Source organism: Taeniopygia guttata, chromosome 13, assembly GCF_048771995.1.
Source record: "Taeniopygia guttata chromosome 13, bTaeGut7.mat, whole genome shotgun sequence".
Lineage (NCBI taxonomy): Eukaryota > Metazoa > Chordata > Aves > Passeriformes > Estrildidae > Taeniopygia > Taeniopygia guttata.
The window spans coordinates 14,891,965-14,906,955 of record NC_133038.1 but is presented as its reverse complement, the minus strand read 5'-3'; positions in this window follow the sequence as shown (position 1 = coordinate 14,906,955).

The window sequence follows — 14,991 nt, the reverse complement described above, 5'->3', positions numbered from 1 at the left end:
GGAGGGAGGGAAAGAGAAGCTAAAAATCTGTCTTCTTTAATTAATGAGGCAAGCCAGCCTGGAGAGCACGTTTGGGATCGCAGGCCCCCAGCCAGGGGCGAGCCGGCAGCCAGGGCCAGTGACATGGAGGAAGGGAGATGGGGGGAGCGTGGGGGGACACAGGCACGGCTTTTTATACTCTCCTGTTAACTGATCCACGGAGCTTTCCTGGCATCGGTTTCAAAGGTATCCCTTCACTAATCCGCCGGGCTGTTCCAGGATGGCGGTTTTGACCAGCAGGAAGGGGGAAGGGAGGGAGGAGAAACGGTCACAGGCAGACTGCACCTTTTCACAGCCCGCAGGAAAGAAAAGCAGGGGGGAAAAAAGGAGCAGAGTGTGGTGTGGGGCCGGGGAGGGGGATGCTGGTGCTCGGGAGCTGCACACGCAGCGTCAGGGCCAGCTCTGGGGACAGCTTGCTGCAGCATCCGGGGAGGGAACCAAATGGCACCTTCCAAATATAGCTCCTGCCAGGCATCATCTGCCCACCGGGCACCGTGGGGATCCCCAGCAGCCTCCCCCAGCAGGCTGACCCCCTCCCCAGTCACCTTTGGGTGAGTACCATAGGGCACCCACCCAAATTCCCCGCAGGGCACACCTCCCACCCCAAGGGAAGGCAAGCTGGCAGCTGTGCCATGCATAGATACGCTGGGGCGGGGCAGGAGGGAGTGGCCCGGTGGCATTTGTCCCTTGGGGAGGGCTGTGTGGGTGCCACTTGGCCATGTGAGCTGGGGGGATGGAGCAGATGCAGCAGTTTTCACATAGAAGCAACATCTTAGGAATGATTACTGGGGAGCCAGACACTGCCCACCATTGCCAGGGTCTCTTTAGTTATAGTTCTTGCAGCTCTGTTGTCATTCTAACTTAAAAATGCAGCCCCAGAGAGAGCCTGGGTGGGTGCCCAGCCTGCTGTGGGGACTCTGTAGCAGGTCCAGTGTGCCCCAGCAGCTCCCCAGCATCCTGGCATGATTTGCTCCTTCAGCCCCATGAGCTACTACCCTTCTGCTCCAGCATCCCCTGGTGGCAGGGCAGCCTCTGCCCGTCATGCTGGAGTGAGCTGGCTCTGTTGTGGCCATCAGCAGTGGACACAGCACCCCTGGCCTGCAGGGTGGACGCTGTCAGACACCAGCACTGCCATGGGACAGGGAGGAGATTGCAAGATTGGCAAGGAACCCTTTTGCAGGGCACCACTGCAGGCAGCAAAGGTGTTTGGTCATTAATGCCATCTTTCAAATTGTAGTGCAGAGCTGGGCACAGAGTCACCACCAGGGAAAATCTGCCGGTGCTGGCCCAGGGGGTCGGTGCAAGAAGAATTTGCTTATGAGCTTTTTCTCTAGGTGGTTAAAAAGCTCAGTCTGTGTGACACAGAGAACTGCGCTAAGACAGATCCCGTGCCACAGCTCTGATTTCCCTGTCAGGCCAAGGCCACTTTGCTAAAGCTCATGTCCTGACTTGTAAGATTTGGGCAAAGCCAGGTAAAAGCCTCAGTCTCCCTGTGACTCTGAAGTAGCTGTGCTAGCTCAAAAACCAGATGTGTTCTGCTCTTTAGCACAGCTATCTAAACTAGCCTCAAAATGGCTACAAAACTCCTCTTCAATACAGGGAAAACGTCAATCCTCCACCCCATGATATTTTTACAGCTTCTTGCTGCCCAGCAAACTCTCTTGAGTTCCAACAGTGTCAATTTTGCATCATTTTTGAAAGGTCCCTTTTTGAGTGAAGGACCAAGTTTTTTATGTGAAGAAAATAAACCAAACCAAGTCTTCCTGCCGAGCCTAAATGGCACGGTGCCATTTGGTGTTGAGGACTGCTCTGGGCTTTTTTGGTCCCTTCAGACCCAGCCCACCACATGGACATTGCTCCTTGAGAGGTGCTGGGAGGTTGGTGTAGCTCACACACAGTCCAGTCTCCCAGGATGGAGTTTACTCACCCATCCTTATATCTGTTGGAAGGGGGGAAGGGTTACCCCCACATCCATCCTTGCTCAAGGAGAGAGGAAAATCCTCTTTCCTGCTGATCTCAGCCTGTGGTGAGTTCTGAGGTACCGAGGGAAGCTGTGCACACTCCTGTGCAGAAAGTGCACGCAGGAGGGTGGTGGGAAGGCAGCTGGAAGGGGCTGATCACCCGATCCAATTTCACACCAGAACGTTTAACACACCAGTCCCATGTCCTGCAGACCTCCAGACAGAGAGGTTGGGATGGCAGCTGCCTTGTCCTGCAGACCTCCAGACACAGAGGTTGGGATGGCTCCTGCCTCGGAGTGGGAATGCCATGGCAGTAGCCACGTATGTACCCAGCATCGGGACATTACACATTGCATTCCTCCCTGACCTTTGTCCATGGGCTCATTAAAATAATTGATCCTAGCCATGACAGTCATACAAGGACCCTGTGCTTGTCACAATCCCCGATCCCTGGGTGGCTCCTTCCTTCCCACCGCCCTGGCCAGGCCCGAGTCTCTTTTTGCCAGACCTTCCCTTGCCCTGTGCTCCTCCGGGGCCGTGGCAGAGCCGTGCCCAGGGTGCCCCAGGATGGGCAGTGGCTGGGCTGGGCTGGCTCGGGGGGGCTGGGGAAGGTGTCTCGCTGCTGATCCAGCCGCTTGTTTTGCCGGCTTTACTCCCGAGCGTTAATTATTCCAGCCCCAGGTGGCATTGTCCCTCACTATTACACGGCTGACCTGTATCTAATCCGTCATCATCTGAAACCCTCTGGCCCGTCCTGGCATCCCTGTTTGCCCCGAATCCCCCATATCTCCGCGTGCTTTATTCCTCCTGCAGAAACCAAGTTACAGTTTCGGGGGAGAATCAAAGAAAAGCTCTTTAATTTCCATCCAGCAGAATCTGGAGCCCCCCGGGGCGGCTGAATGCCGGTCGGGCGGGGGCTCGGAGCCCGCGGGCGGTGGCGGAGGGTCCCTGTCACGCTGCGAGCGGAGATGTCTCTGGGCTCAGCCTGCCTTTGGGCTGCTCCCCACTGCGAGAGCCGCACAAAGGAGCCCTCCCCGCTGCTGTCCAGGCCAGCAGCATCTCCAGCGCATGACTTGTAACCCGCCGAGCTGCTCCTTCACACGCCGTGAATGATAACAGGGAGCTGCAGCCCATTGTCTGCGGCCCTTGCGCCGGTTTGTCAAGTTTGCGGTTGCATTTTAATCCTGACGCCTTTTCAAAGCCCAGCTGCGCATTGTGTGGGCGCAGGAATTCTTGACTTGCAAATCCCCCAGCATTAAATTCAACCTTCTGGGGCTATGGGGATGGGTCCGCAGGGTGAATGGGGGGCGGGGGGAGGCTCCTTGCCCCCTGCCATGAATAACAAGCAGATGAGAAGCAGCGGAGGACAGCGCTGGGGCTGGGGGAGCCGAGGTGACAGCAGTGGGGACTCTCAGCGGTGGGATTTGTACCCAGGCACTGGCAGCTCCCCTCAGCCCCTCCTGCTGTTACAGCCCGTGTGTGATCTGCGGCAAAGAGGGCTCAGCGTCCCCTTGTCACAGCGCGGTGGGAACCAGAGAAGCACGGAATGGGTTGGGTGGGAAGGGACCTTAAAGCTCATGCTAGTCCAGCGCAGGGACACCTTCCCCTATCCCAGGTTGCTCCAAGCCTCATCCAACCTGCCTTCAGCACTTCCAGGGATGGGGCAACCACAGCTCCTCTGGGCAATCTGTGCTAGAGCATCACCAGCCTCACAGGGGGAAATTTCTTCCCAAGATCTCATCTAACCCTGCCCTCTGTCCGTTTACAGCCATCACCCCAAGGATGGGGAAGGGACAGCAAAATCCTCCTGGTGCTGCAGTGCCAGCCATGGGTCATGCAGGCAGATTCAGCCTTTTCCTGCCTGTCTGGGTCTGCTCCAGGGATTGGGAAGCCTTCCTGCAGCTTGGAGGTGTGGAGGTTGGCCAGACCCAGCTGAAGCAGACACAGAGTAGGGGTCTGCCCACACAGGTGGTGTTCCAGCTGTGATGACCCAGGCAGTTCTGCCCAGTCCTGTGGTTAATGCCAGCCACCCTCTTGCTCTGCCTGGAGAACAATAGGCATCCTGTGTGCAAGAGAAGGCCCTGCTGCCCCGCTCCCCTACGGGCTGGCTGAACCATCCTCCGACCAGCCAGGCAAGTTTTCAATGCAGCAGAGTTGGGTTTTTCATTTAAAAAAAAATATACACACACACACACACAACAAAAAACCACACATTTGTCAAAGCTGAAATGTTTCAGGGAGCTGTATCATTCAGGCAGACTTTTGCCAAAAGCTGGGCAGACTTTTGGTGGCAGCCAGCCCGATTTCCTAAGCCTTTGCCTCCAGACCCAGGTTCCCAGGACACTCCAGGCTGCCAGGGCTGGGCGGGAGGCACGGGCAGTGGAACAGCCTCTCCCTGCTCTGGTGGGAGGACATCGACTCCAGGCACGGCTTTGCACAGGACCCCGCGCTGCAGGAATCCCACGCCTCACCCCACGGCTCTTGTCTCTTCCCTGACGTCTCTTGTCTGCTGGAAGCGGCCCCAGCAGCCCTCTGGAGCTGGGGCAGCGCGGGAAGTGTCAACTGACAGCTCTGCTTTGTTTCAGGGGGAAAAAAAGAGTAACACAATCCCTTCTCATCTTCTCTGGTGGCCTCACTTAACTTCTCAGTGCCTCCCTTTGCCAGGTTCTGGCATTGGAAAGCCCTGTCAAAGACTGGGAGATCCTGGAACTTGGGGGAGGAAGGTAAGAATTAAAACAGGAGGAGCAACTGGCTCCCAGACCCCTCCACCACCTCCCAGCCCAGCACTGTCCCTTCCCCTCCTCTCTGCACACTCTCAAGTGTGTGTGATCGCTCTGCACATCTTCACCTCCCAGGACCCCTTGCTCTGCTCTCCCTGACCTGTTTTCCTTCTCTCCAAGGCCCAGAATGCTGCAGCTATCCCTGCCTCTGCCAGGCTTCCCTCCTCTGCTTCCCTGCCTGCTGTGCTCTGTGTGAGGGCTCAGGCAGACTGTCCCCAATTCCTTCTTTTTGTCCTTGAGCTTTCTTCACCTGGGGAAAGCCCCTTGTTCTGGGCACAGACCAGTCAGGCTCATCCAAGCCTGGGACTGGGGGCCACTCAGTGGGAGCCTGGAAAATGCAGGAATGCAGGAATATGAATCCTGCAGAAGTAGAAAAAGTGTTTAGGTTCCCCAGAACACTGGCCAGGAAGCAGGACCCTAAGCCTAGCAAGGAATTGGCCACTGTCTGTTGGCCATGCAGGACTTGGAGTGAGGTCTGTCCTCAGAGCCTCTCTCCACTGAGCAGAATTCCCCACGCCAACCAGAGAGAGAATTATCCCTTGTTTGTTTGCCCCAGTTTGTTTTTAACAGAACTGTGCTGCTGGCTGTTTATCACTCCATTTTCCTGCAGGAGATGAGGCAAGTGAAGGAGATCAGCCAGAATAAAACACGACCTTTATGGGCTGTGCTGTGGGCTTGGACTTTCCACCTACCGCCTGTTTGTACCAATGGGGTCTGAGCTGAGCAGATGCCAGGTGCCATGTTTGGTGCTGGCACAGGAGCAGCATATGTAGCTCTGAGCTCAGGCCCACGGGATACTCCCCAGCGTGTGCTCATGACACCCACCCAGAGAGTTTTTGTGCCACAGCTCAAGTCACTTCCTCACACCCAGCAAATTCCTCCTCCTGCTGCCCGTCCCCCCGCGGTGAAGCTCAGCAGACGAGGGCTGAGTGCTTGTGAGGGAACGCTGCACACAAAGCACCATTTCTGGGGTGCTGTGAAGACCCTGCCATGCAGGGACTCACTCCATGCCCTTGCTCAGTCCCCAGCTGGGTAATGTGTGCAATATTCCTGAGGCCTCCCTGGGGTCTGGGGTCTTTGCTCCCTGGATGTGCCCAGTGCGTGAAGGCAGAGTCTGCACTGAGACACAGTGAAATATGCTCCAGATGGGGTGTCCACAACCCCCAGCCCACTCCTGCCTCTACTCTCACAGCTCTCCAGCCCAGCCTGGGACCTGCCCCTGGCTCGGGTGGACCTGACTGGCTCCCAGCCAAGCACCCACCAGCCTGGGCTCTGCACACAGCTCAGAGGGAATTGTTTGGAGCAGGCTGGCCACTCACTCAGCTCTCCAGCCATGCCCTGTGTGCTCCCCAGACCACCACACACTGACCAGCCTTCCCGTGGGCTCCTGCTGGGGCACCCAGGTGTGCACAGCCACCCCCCTCCCCGTCTGGGTTGGGGGACACAACTCTGTAGTGAGGGGCCTGGCTTGGGGGTAGAAGCGATGGCCTAAAGCAAGGCTGAGAAAGGCAAAGCCCTCACCACAAAATGGCTCTGTCCACCCAACACTGAGTGCCAGGTAGGCCACTGCTTCCTACAGGGTCCTGCTGAGCCTCCTGGGGGTCCTGCCCCTCCTGCTCGGGGATTCACGTCCAGTGCTCCTGCAACATCCTCCCTATGCTCATCTGGACCCAGCCTGTCTCTCCTTCCCTCTTCTCAGGGACAGTGGTATCACAGCTACTGCCTCCAGTCCAGAATGTTCTGTCCAGGGACCCTGTGGAGCTGTTACCCTTTGGAAGCACAGTGTGTCCAGCACATCTCTTCCAAACTGTCCTGAGAGGGGTTGGGGTGCCTCTGTCCTGGCTTTTGTGGTGCTCCCATAAGAACTGAACAATCATTATCTTTACCACAGACTTTAGCTGTGAAAAGAGCTCTCCTGACTTGTTTTTGAACAAATCCAAACTGTTTCAACCCATGGATGGCATCCTGAGTTTTGAAGGTATTTAGTGAGTAGCAGTGAACTCAGACACGTGATGATGGACCAGATAAAAGGGCGTCCTGGCAGGGATATCTCCAAGGGAAGATGGAAAAGACCCCACTCTAACAGCCATCTACCAAGTGTCCTGGTGGCTTCTGGGCCTCAAAGGTCAGCTGTGGGATCTGTGTGAATGGGGACACTGAAGGTGACAGTTCTGAGCTCTTGAGAGAACAAAGCCTTTTTCAATGATGTCTTATCTTCTGCCACTGTGTTTAGAAGGTCCAGGCCTTCAAAATCCTCCACATGAAGCACAAAGAAAGGTGTGTTCCATCCCTACCACTCCCCCAGGCATGGTCAGATCGAGTGGATTTTGGTCACAACTGAAGAATTCCCCTTCCAGACAAAAGAGAGCCTTGGGGCATGCACAGGGAAGCAGCAGGGCAGGAGGCAAGGCAGCTCTGGGAGGGCAACCAGCTCCCTGGAGGCATTTAGGGACATCCTGGGAGATGGCAGCCTGGAAGCCTGCCCTGCAGCCTGCCTCCCTCCTCCCTCAGCTGAGTCCCCGGCAGGTAGTGACAAAGCAGGCAGGTTTGTTCGCAGTGACATTTTGGAGGATGCCTCCCAAAGATGAGTCAGGCTGTGCCTGCTGCAGAAAAACAGTGATGCAGTGTCTTGAGGGACAGCTTTAGTGGCTGTGGAGGAGGCAGGCTCACCTGAGCCAGCCTCCCCACGCTGGTCCTTGGGAAATGCCTGCCACACACACAGCCACTGTCTCTTGCTAGAGCACCCTGAGCACCCTTCCTTTCCTTCCACAGAGTCATTAATGCTCTTGGAGCTTCTGGAGCTGGAACTGAGGTGTCTCTTCAGCGAGGTGCCCACCCAGAGGTGTCTCATGTACCTCTGCCTGCAGTGTTCCCCCCTCATCCTGTCCCTGTTGCTAAGGTGCTCAGCTTAGCAATGCCTGCTGCTGACACAAGACCCTGGGTGCTGCCTATCACATTTCCCGTGAGCTGCAGAGAGCAATGAAAACAGAGATCAGAGAGCCGAGGAGAGGAGCTCAGCCTGCTAATTACAGTGGGAAAGCAACATTCAGCACCTGCTGCTGGCAGTTCAGGCTTCTGCCAGGGGCTGTATGACAAAACAGGTTTGGTTGGTGGTGAGACAGGGCAGCAAAACAGGATCTAGTAGGGCCAGGAGTGGTGGGCAGAAAGTTGGTGTTACCAGGAAGGAATGAGACAAACTGGTGGGTTTAGGATTATTAAATCCACGATTCACTGATCCAGAACTACCCCTGCAGACGCACTGGGTCTGTGGAGAGGCAAAGTTGTCACGATCATCACCCTTCTGTCGGCTCTGTCCTCGTCTCTGTGCAAATCACAATGTTTTCTTCCTGCCACCTCTGCCAGGGTGATTTGTGCCAGCGGGGTCTCTGGCCAAGGTGATTGCAGCAGCCTATTTTTGGGAGTGCCCTTGAGAGCTGCAAGGCAGGAAGGTGGAGCCCAGCTGTTCCAGTGTCCGTGCCCGGGGAGCACCGACACCTGCAGTCCCTGCTGGCGGCTCTCAGAGCTCACTAATTGCACCAGCCCGTCAATAATGCAGCGGCCAAGTGCTGAAGGGGCTGCCCGCTGGCTCTCCTGTCCTCGGGAGGGGACAGAATGGCTCAGCTGGGCGCCACTTCGGGCTGCAGGAGATGGCAACGTCTCCTTTTGTGTCCTGGGGTTTTGGCTCCAAAGGTGCTTTCTGACTCAGCGTGGTTTCTGGATGCCTGCTGACTCCCTGGGACTTTGATTTGGCTCTGACAATCAGCAGTAGGCTCATAGATCCCCCTTGTTTTGAGGACATTTTAGGTACAGACAAAGATTTAATGGGCAGTTCTGCACCCAAATGTATGTGAATCCTATTCTGACCATCACATCTATTTACCTCGTCTTACAGCCCCAGGTAACATCCCACTGAGGTGCTGTCTGCCCCCAGAGCTGCCCTCTTCACCTGAACATGGCAGGGATCCATCTGAGCAGCTGTTCTGGGCCTGCCTTGATTCCCCTGCCCAGAGCAGCTGTGGCTGCCCCATCCCTGGAAGTGTCCAAGGCCAGGTTGGATGGGGCTTGGAGCAGCCTGGGATAGTGGAAGGTGCCCCTGCCTATGGTAGGAGGTTGAAACGAGATGGTTTTCAAGATCCTTTCCAACCCAAACTCTTCTATGATCTGTTGACCTGCACCACCACAAAATGAAGGCAGAGACCTGGCTGGAAGCACATTTTGCACCCCACAGCTTTGCATTCCACACCTGCCCACCCAGTAAACACCAACAGCCCCTCCTGGAGTGGGTGTCACCCTGCAGGACCCAGGAGGATGGTGACACGTGGGGTGACATGGGGGATTCCACTTCTTTCTAGGTGGTGCTGCACCTCAGGGTCTGAAATCTGCCTTGCATGAGAAGGTGGCTCTGCCAAAGGCCTGCCCTGCCCTGGCCAGTCTCCAGCAGCAGGGACGGGGGAAGGATCTCTGGAGAGGAAGGATCTCCCTGGAGGGGAAGGATCTCTCTGGAGGGGAAGGATCTCCCTGGAGGGGAAGGATCTCTCTGGAGGGGAAGGATCTCCCTGGAGGGGAAGGATCTCTCCTACACATCCTTCCCTGGGATATAGGAAGAAGAAAAACACACAGTGCTTCCCACAGCACATTCCCAGCCTCTCCCTGGATCTTCCTGATTCGGATGCTGTCTGCAGAGTACCTGCTTTTCCATGATCTTGCATCCACACTAATGCTTTGATGCCCTTTATTAAGGACTTCCACAGCATGTTCCTTGAAAAATTGCTTCCATCCATCTGCTTCAGCTCACTGCCTTTGCCTCATGCCCCTGCTCCTCAACTGGGAGGGAGAATGAGCAATCCCTGCTGACATTCCCTGTGCTGCTCAACTTTTCCTGGATTTCTCAGCCACCTCGCAGGTGTCTCTTCCTGCTCTGCCTGCTCATGAGAGGTAGCTGCAGTTCAGTGGTGTGGATGAGAGATGCTGTGGCTTGCAGGAAAGCTGGAGTCTTGTGGTACCCTCCAAATATTGCTGAATTTATCTTTCCAGCACACCTGCCAAGCTAAGAAATCCTGTTACCCCTATTCCAGTGAGGAACAGCATGGCCAGGTAGCAAAAGAAGGAGCTGGAAACCAGGTGCTGAGCCTGCATGTCCTTGTTCCCACCCAAGAGGTGCTTTGCTTAGCAAACCAGCTAAACCAAGCTGCACAAAGCACAAGGCTTAACTCAGCACCCAGCCAGTGACCAAAATCTTGTCATTGCAGTGACCAACCCACCAAGGCTGTGTTTTCATCTCCAGGAGTTGTCATCCATCTCTGATGCCAGCAAAAACTAGCTGGAGAGACACAGCTTTTGCCAGACAAAGGGAAGGAGGGGAGGGAGCAGCTGAGCCAGTGGAACTGTTTGTGCAGCCATAATCACACCTTAAAGCACGGCAGCAGCACCTGGAAAACAGCCCTTGTGTGAGCCTGGCAAAGAGGCCCTGCTGACCAGAATGGTCCAACGTGGAGCTGCCTTTTTGGGGGCACTCACACACCCCCTGAATGGTGGGTACTCACACAGGCTGCCCACAGGGCCAAGGCTTTGATTCTTTTTGGCCAGGGAAGAATTTGCTCCCTCCAGATTTTAACTTCACATCTGCTTGCCTTCATTAATTTTTTTTTTTTTTTTTTTTTTTTTTTGCTAGAGAGGAAGGCCAGTGTTTTTTGGCAGTTTGAAAGGGTCCCACCCAATGGAAATGGAAGGGAGCAGAGAATGGGGAAGGCTGGGAGGGAAGGTTTTTCCAGCCTTGCCTGCTCCTTGCCCCCTGCCTGTGGTCCATGTGCCCTCCAGCTGTGCCCTCTGCCCCTGCCCGTGTTTCCCTTGCTGGGCAGCTTCTGCTGACCCCTCTGAGGGCCAGAAGCACCATCAGTGTCGGGGTAAAGCAGCTCTGGGCACTGGAATGCCAATGACAAGAGTGGAAGCAGGCAGGGCCAGAGCCCAGACCCCACCCGAGGCAGACCACACACCTCCATGTGCTCCAGGAGGCTGCTGGGGCATGTAGGAATGCTCAAATCTGTGACCAGGGCAGAACTTGCCATCCCTGTCACTCAAAGATGCTCAAGAGCCATTCTGGGAGCCACAAGCAGGGTCTGGAAAGAGCCCATGAGCTGAAGCTGTGCTTGTCTTGGCAAAGACAAGCCAGACTTTGCCTCTCTCTCAGCTCTGTCCCCCACACACTGCAAATGAGAGCTGCAAAGACCTCTGCTCTCCAGGCTGGCCTCTCCCCCTCGGTGCTCCTGCTCCCACTCTCAGCAGCTCAGCCCTGCATCCAGGTTTACATATAAATACAGACTGAGTGTGAAATCCACCCTGGGGTCTCTCCTGACTCCCACTTGGCTCCCTAATTGGAAAGTCTGCCAGCAGGAGATACTGCAGTGAGCTCAGGCAGAAACAAACTGCCTTTATCCCAGGCAGAGATGATGGCTGGGGTTAGGTCCCAGTCCGAGTCCCGCTGGCTGGAAGGACACAGAGCAGCTTTGCACATGCTCTGCTTCTCCATCAGGCGCTGGGGGCTCCCCACTGCAGGGCCTGGAGGGAAGGGGCAGGGAAGGGATGTGTCAGAGAGCATCCTGCAGTGGCTCATCCCTCGGAAGGGCTGGACTAGCACTTTGCAATCCCTGGCCACTGGATGCAAACAAGGAGGGGCATTAGGAGAGGGGGCTGATCTCTGTGCAGCACTGGCTGGGTGAATTGCTCAAACACCTGCATCTTCAAACAAAGACACCTGATTCTGAGGTTCCCCCATTTGCTCAGTTCCCCAACCCACACACAGCTCCCACCCAAACACTGCTGACCTGCAGTGACCCCCACTCCTTTTGGTTAGTCTGTCTAAAGGAATGGGGAGTCAGATTCTTCACCTCCTTCCTGTGAGGGAAAACCGACCCTCACACCTTGTGGTCTCTATTTCTGCTCCCCAAGCCCTATATTTCAGGTGTTTCTCACCACCTTCGATGGAGGCAAAGTGCCCACATGTCACCAGGGCACATGGCACCCCAAACACTCCTGTCAACAGCCAAGAGCACTGGGAATGGCAGCTCAGAAACCTCCTCCACCAAAACCCCATTGATTGTTTTGCTGCCTCCTCTAGTTTTTGGAAGCCCCAGAGGCACAAACGTTGCCTCTAGTAGAGCTACTTCAAAAGCAACAATGATTTCAGTACAAGAAGATCAATGTTCCAAAGCTTTGTGTTTTTGGAGAAAATAGCACAGATCTTGTCTCTAACACTGCTCCCCATGTCCAGGGGGTGTTTTCCACAGGGGATGCCATGTTCACCCCAGCATCAGGGGTTAGTTGGTGCTTCCTTTGGGTCTGGCATCGCCCAGTCACAATGAGCTCTCCAGATGAGCAGGCAGGAAAGAAGCCCCAGGGAGAGAAGAGAACAAAGCATGGTCAGATACCAATTCAAACCAAGGCTGGAGTCAAAACAGGTGCCCTGAGCTGCTGAGCACTGCTGTTGTGCAGAACCAATCTACTCCCTTGAAGGGCAGAAGCTTTGCCTCTGAAAGCTCATCAGAATTTCTGACTTATGTAGAACCCAAATAACTGGGAATTCAAATGGCTTCAAACAGAAATTTCCATTTCTGACCAGTTCTCTGAAGTGAAAACAAACCTGATGTACGAAATACCGTTTTATTGCTCATGTTGCCTGTGTGAATTCAAACATCTTTATGCCAAAACAACACCAAAATTAGTAAGCTCACTGCTTTAATCATGGTGTTTGGAGTGAGAGCCAGGGTGGTGCAGACTCACAGACATTTCCTCTACACATGAGCATTGCTTCTGTGGCCCTTGGACAGTTTCTTGTGGCCATTCCCGTGATTCTCCCTCGAAGACCAGACAGGCATTTGCAAAGGCACCGTGATGGCCACACTCTTCTGCTGGTGGGATTCTGCCAGCTGAGTGCTGCAGACTCCTCCTTTTACTAATCCTGCCTCCTGGAGGCACTTAGCAACTAATCTGGATTACCTGTTTCTACTGTTCCATGGCAAAGGAAACATCATTGTTTCAAGTCCTGTGGGCTCACTCCGAGGCAGTGGCCCACGGGAACATCTCCTTGTCTTCCTAATTTGATTTAGGTTGCTCCTTTGCCAAGACCCCTCAAGTCTCACGTGGATTTAAGTGAGCCATTGCATGGGCTCCAGACACACTCTCTAGCTGGGGACATTATCCTGCTGCAGCAAACACTCAGACCTGGGCTTTTGCAGCGGGAGGATTATCACTATTTAGCAGTGGCTTGTTAACAGATGCCTGAGGAAATAGAGACAGCACAATGCTGCCCCACAGCATGGAGCTGGAAACACCTTCCTGGTCTGATGTGGGCAGCACTTTCCTACTTCAGAGCATCTCTTGTCAGGTTTCAGCCAGCCCAAGTCACTGCAGGTCAGAATATTCAGACAAAGAAAGCCCAGCTGACGTCCCCAACCCCTGGAGCAAGCCTTTGGCTCCAGTCATCCCAGAAACACCCAGCTGGAGTCAGGACTTCCAGAGCTTTGTAAGCCAAATGGGCCCAAGCTGGTGCATATAAAAGCCCCAGGGTCTGCCAGTCTTGGAGCTATTTTCCCAGCCCTCCTCCAGATCCGTGCCTGTGACTGTCATTTGTGAGGTGGGATGTGCAGCCCTGCCCACAGCGCTCCAGGCGAGGGCACGGTGACACCCCCCGCCCGCCTAACGCCTTTGTGAGACTCCTGACATCCTTCTCTGCAGTCTCTCCTGGAAAGTCTCTTCTTTTTATTCACCTTCTGGTCACTGCTGGGCTCTTAAGCAGAGGTCCTCATTGGGTTGTCACAGAATAAGCCAATTTCTGGGAGGTGTCAGCCAGATCAGGAGCTCTCAGTGCAGAGAGTGGCTCAGGGTGGGCTCTGCCTCTGTCTGTGCTGAGCTCAGCTGTGTGATCCAGGCCCATGGTGCCTCTCCCTCTGATCAGCCTGGACACCCCACTGAACCTGACCCTCACAAGGTCTGACCAATTAACAGGACCTGGTCTCACTCCAGACACGTCCCTGCGCTCCCTCACGTGGATCCTCTTGGTGCACACGAGCCTTTTCACAGATGCCACCGAGTTTCATGTGGGAGGATTATTCCCAGGAAATCTCATTTCTCACTTCCACTCACACATCCTGGTGGCCCCTTCTAAGGACAGCAAAAGCCCCAGCCCAAGAGCCTTCCCAAAGAGCTCAGATGAGTGAGGCAGCTCTTCCAGCCCAGTTGAGTTGGGCCAGTGTGAAAATTCATTCCCCAGACTGCTCTGGGGAAGGAGCAGCCTGGCTTGGTGGCTGTACCTAAAGTCACTCTTTCAGAAGGAAAGATGCTGGTGGCTGTACCTAAAGGCACTCACCCAGGAAAGACAAAGGCTTCAGCTTGTCCCCAGCAGCAGCATTGTGCTGGTCATGGTGCCAGGATGCTGTGGAGTCTTACAGAGGTCCTGGGAAAACCCGTTCAGGTGGGCTTGCGGTGTTTGCAAGAGCTCAAAACTCATTGCTACAAAGCTTGTTGCCCTGCCTGCAGACCCACTCCTGCCTTCCCAGGCACCCTCCAGCCATCCCCATATGTGGCTTCAGAAATGGAGCCTTGCCTTTTCTGGTGAGCTCTTGTCTGTCCTGGTGAGCTCTTGCCTTTTCTGGTGAGCTCTTGTCTGTCCTGGTGAGTTCCTTGCCTTATCCTGGTGAGCTCTTGCCTGTCCTGGTGAGCTCCTTGCCTTATCCTAGTGAGTTCTTGTCTGTCCTGGTGAGCTCTTGCCTGTCCTGGTGAGCTCTTGCCTGTCCTGGTGAGCTCTTGCCTGTCCTGGTGAGCTCCTTGCCTTTCTTGGTGAGCCAGCACCACTCATGATGGGTGCCTGGGTTGTTCCAACCCTTCCAGACACCACCAAAATCCATCCAGCTGTTTTGGGCTCTGCCCTGGCTGTTCCTGCTTTGGTGCCTCCTGTAATAGGGTGGGCAGTGAGCCTGGGTAGCTGTGGGGCAATTACTTCTGCTCCACATGGGTGAATGAAATCTCTGGTGCTGGGGCAGGACCTGGGTATTCCTGGGATCTTTGTCAGAGCAGCTTGGGAGCTGGAAAGGAAATTTCATCCCTTTAGCACTGCCTCCAAGGGGTTTCAAGGTGGTTGATGAAGGCATTGGAGGCTGAAGGTACCTTTCCCTCTGAGCAGGGCAGGCAGCTCCTCCAGGCAGGAGCTTCTCTCTCCT